Here is a 4,326-nt window from a genome sequence, read left to right as displayed (position 1 = left end):
GGATGCAATGTTCCATCTCCTGCAAATGGATTAGCTAGCAGTTTCTCTATCATACCCGAAGGAATCTCAAAGTAAATATTTTCATAAAGTTCAGTAGGTTGAGGAGCAACTCTTTGCTCTTCTAGTCGGGGTGAAGATACCCCGAACAAGCCCCTCAAAGGATTAGTTTCCATAGTGACAAGTAACAGAAAATTTCAGCATACTATATAAATGTTTCCTTACCAAGTTCCACTCACCAAAAGCGTTACACTCCCTGGCAACGGCGCCAAAAAGAGTCTTGATGACCCACAAGTGTAGGGGATCTATCGTAGTCCTTTCGATAAGTAAGAGTGTCGAACCCAACGAGGAGCAGAAGGAAATGATAAGCGGTTTTCGGTAAGGTTTTCTCTCCAAGCACTGAAATGATAGGTAATAGATATTTTTGTGATAAGATAAATAGTAACGAGTAACAAGTAAATAAAGTAAATAAAGTGCAGCAAGGTGGCCCTATCCTTTATGTAGCAAAGGATAAGCCTGGACAATTTCTAATAGTGGGAAAGGAGCTCCCGAGGACACATGGGAATTATCGTCAAGCTAGTTTTCATCATGTTCATATGATTCGCGTTCGGTACTTTGATAATTTTATATCTGGGTGGACCGGTGCTTGGGTACTGCCCTTACTTGGACAAGCATCCCACTTATGATTAACCCCTATTACAAGCGTCCGCAGCTACAAAAGAAGTATTAAGGTAAACCTAACCACAACATTAAACATATGGATCCATATCAGCCCCTAACGAAGCAACACATAAACTAGGGTTTAAGCTTCTGTCACTCTAGCAACCCATCATCTACTTATTACTTCCTCATGCCTTCCTCTAGGCCCAAATAATGGTGAAGTGTCATGTAGTCGACATTCACATAACACCACTAGAGGAAAGGACAACATACATCTCATCAAAATATCGAACGAATACCAAATTCACATGACTACTAATAGCAAGACTTCACCCATGTCCTCAGGAACAAACGTAACTACTCACAAAGCATATTCATGTTCATAATCAGAGGGGTAATACTATGCATTAAGGATCTGAACATATGATCTTCCACCAAGTAAACCAATTAGCATCAACTACAAGGAGTAATCAACACTACTAGCAACCCACAGGTACCAATTTGTGGTTTTGATACAAGATTGGATACAAGAGATGAACTAGTGTTTTGAGAGGAGATGGTGCTGGTGAACATGTTGATGGAGATTGACCCCCTCCCGATGAGAGGATCGTTGGTGATGATTTCCCCCTCCCGGAGGGAAGTGTCCTCGGCAGAACAGCTCCGCCGGAGCCCTAGATTGATTCCGCCAAGGTTCCGCCTCGTGGCGGCGGAGTTTCATCCCGTAAGCTTGCCCACGATTTTTTCTAGGGTAAAAGCTCTAATATATCAGAAGATGGACACCGGAGGCCCACCAGGGGGCCCAGGAGATAGGGGGCGCGCCTAGTAGGGGGGGGCCTCCACTCTCCTGGACAGGGTGTGGGCCCCCTGGTGTATTTCTTTTGCTCAATAATTCTTATAAATTCCAGAAACATGTTTCGTGGAGTTTCAGGATTTTTGGAGCAGTGCAGAATAGGTTTCCAATGTTTGCTCCTTTTCCAGCTAGAATTCCAGCTGCCGGCATTCCCCCTCTGCATGGTAAACCTTGTAAAATAAGAGAGAATAGCCATAAGTATTGAGATATAATGTGTAATAATAGCCCATAATGCAATAAATAATGATATAAAAGCATGATGCAAAATGGACGTATCAGCTACCTCCTTGTGTATGGTGTCTGCATAACTCTTCTGCCTGGACTGGGCTATGTTAAGTCTATCTCGAATCAACTTGACTTTCTCCTCAGAATCTCTAATTAAGTCTGCTCCAAACAACTGTTGATCTCCAACTTCATCCCATGAAATGGTGTCCTACACCTCCTTCCGTACAAAGATTCAAAAGGGGCCATCTTCAAACTGGCTTGATAACTGTTGTTATAGGAGAACTCTGTATAGGGCAAATTATCATCCCAAATAGACCCATAATTTAGCACACAATCTCTCAACATGTCCTCCAGAATCTGATTGACTCTCTCGGTCTGTCCATCTATCTGCGGGTCAAAGGTTGTACTGAACTCTAGCCTGGTACCCAAAGTTGCGTGCAATTGATTCCAAAACTTTGAGGTAAACTGTGTTCCTCTATTGGATACAATGGTCCTCGGAACTCCGTGCAGACATACGATCCTGGTCATGTATATCTTCGCCAACTTAGCACTCATGTAAGTTGTCTTCATAGGGATGAAATGGGCTACCTTGGTCAAGCGATCGACTACAACCCAGATAGAGTCATAGCCTGAACGGGTCCTTAGTAATCCAGTGCTGAAATCCATGCCAAGTTTATCCCACTTCCATTCGGGTATTGGCAAAGGCTGAAGTAACCATGCTGGTTTCTGATGCTCTGCCTTAACTCTATGACAAACGTCGCATACTGCTACATACTCGGCAATATCCTTCTTCATTCCTATCCACCAAAAACTCTCCTTCAAATCCAGATACATCTTAGTGTTGCCTGGGTGAATGGAATAAGGCGAATCATGAGCCTCCTGAAGAATTAACTTCTTGATCTCAGGGTCATTAGGCACATAGATACGATCCTCAAACCATAAAGTTTCGTGCTCATCCTCACGAAAATTTTTAGCCTTTCCTTTACTCATCCTTTCCTTTATCTCTGCAATTTCCTTGTCCATCTTCTAGGCTTCTTGGATCTTTCCTAGCAAAGTGGACTGAATTTCCAGTGCTGCAACATAACCTCTCGGAACTATCTCCAAATGAAGTTCTCGGAGATCATCGGCTAACTCCTGGGGTAATCCTCCGGTTATGAGTGTGTTAACATAACTCTTGCGGCTCAACACATCTGCTACGACATTGGCCTTTCCTGGATGATAATGCAATCTCATGTCATAATCCTGTATGAGCTCCAAACATCTCCTCTGCCTGAGGTTCAACTCCTTCTCCGTGAAGATGTACTTAATACTCTTATGACCTGTGTAAACATCGCAATGGATACCGATCAGAAAGTGTATCCATGTCTTGAGCGCATGCACTACGGCTGCTAACTCCAAATCATGCGTGGCATAATTCAACTCATGAGGTCAAAGCTGGTGTGAGTCATATGATACAACTCTTCCATCCTGCATAAGAACGCCTCCAAGTCCTTGACGTGTAGCGTCGCAATATACTTGGAAATCCTTGCATATGTCTGGGAGAATCATCACTGGGGCTGTAACCAAATGTTTCTTCAACGCTTGAAAACTGGCCTCACAATCCTCAGTCCATTTAAACTTGGTGTCTTTCTTCAATAACTCCGCCATGGGCTTCGCAGTCTTGGAAAAATTCTCAACGGATCTCTGATAGTAGCCTGCAAGTCCAAGAAAACTTCAGATCTCTCCAACTGAGGTGGGTGCCAACCACTCAGTGACAGATGCAATCTTGGTAGGGTCTACTGCTATTCCTTCTCCGGATATAACATGTCCAAGAAATTCAACTTCCTTCAACCAAAACTCACATTTGCTGAACTTGGCATACAACTGATGTTCGCTGAGCTTCTCAAGAACCAAGCACAAATGTTCCTTATGCTCTTCTTCATTCTTCGAGTAGACCAATAAATTGTCAATGAACACCACAATGAACTTGTCCAAAAACTCCATGAACACCTTGTTCATCATACTCATAAAATAGGCAGGGGCATTAGTCAAACCAAATGACAAAACTGTATACTCATATAGCCCATACCTCGTGGTAAAACCTGTCTTAGGTATATCCTGCTCTCGGATCTTCAGCTGGTGATATCCTGATTGAAGATCAATCTTGGAGAAAACCTTAGCTCCCTGCAGTTGGTCAAACAAATCATTTATCATCGTTAGAGGGTGTTTGTTTTTTTTCGTCACCTCATTCAGCGCATGATAATCAACAACTATCCTCAATGATCCATCTTTCTTCTCAACTAGAAGCACTGGGGCTCCCCAAGGTGATGAGCTTGGACGAATATAACCTTTCTCCAATAACTCCTTAATCTGCTTCTTAATTTCCTCTAGATCATTTGCAGGCATCCGATACGGTCTCTTTGATATTGGTCTAGTGCCTGGCAACAACTCAATCAAAAACTCAATGTCTCGATCGGGTGGCATGCCATGTAACTCCTCCGGAAATACATCGGGGTAATCCTTCACAACTGGTACTTCCTCCTGAACAACTCCAGAAAGGGAATTCACTTGAGTCCTCCTCGGCGCATGCCTAGACACATACTTGATCATTTTTC

This window comes from Triticum aestivum, chromosome 4B (genome assembly GCF_018294505.1).
Source record: "Triticum aestivum cultivar Chinese Spring chromosome 4B, IWGSC CS RefSeq v2.1, whole genome shotgun sequence".
NCBI classification, from domain to species: domain Eukaryota; kingdom Viridiplantae; phylum Streptophyta; class Magnoliopsida; order Poales; family Poaceae; genus Triticum; species Triticum aestivum.
This window is presented reverse-complemented; position numbering follows the sequence as displayed.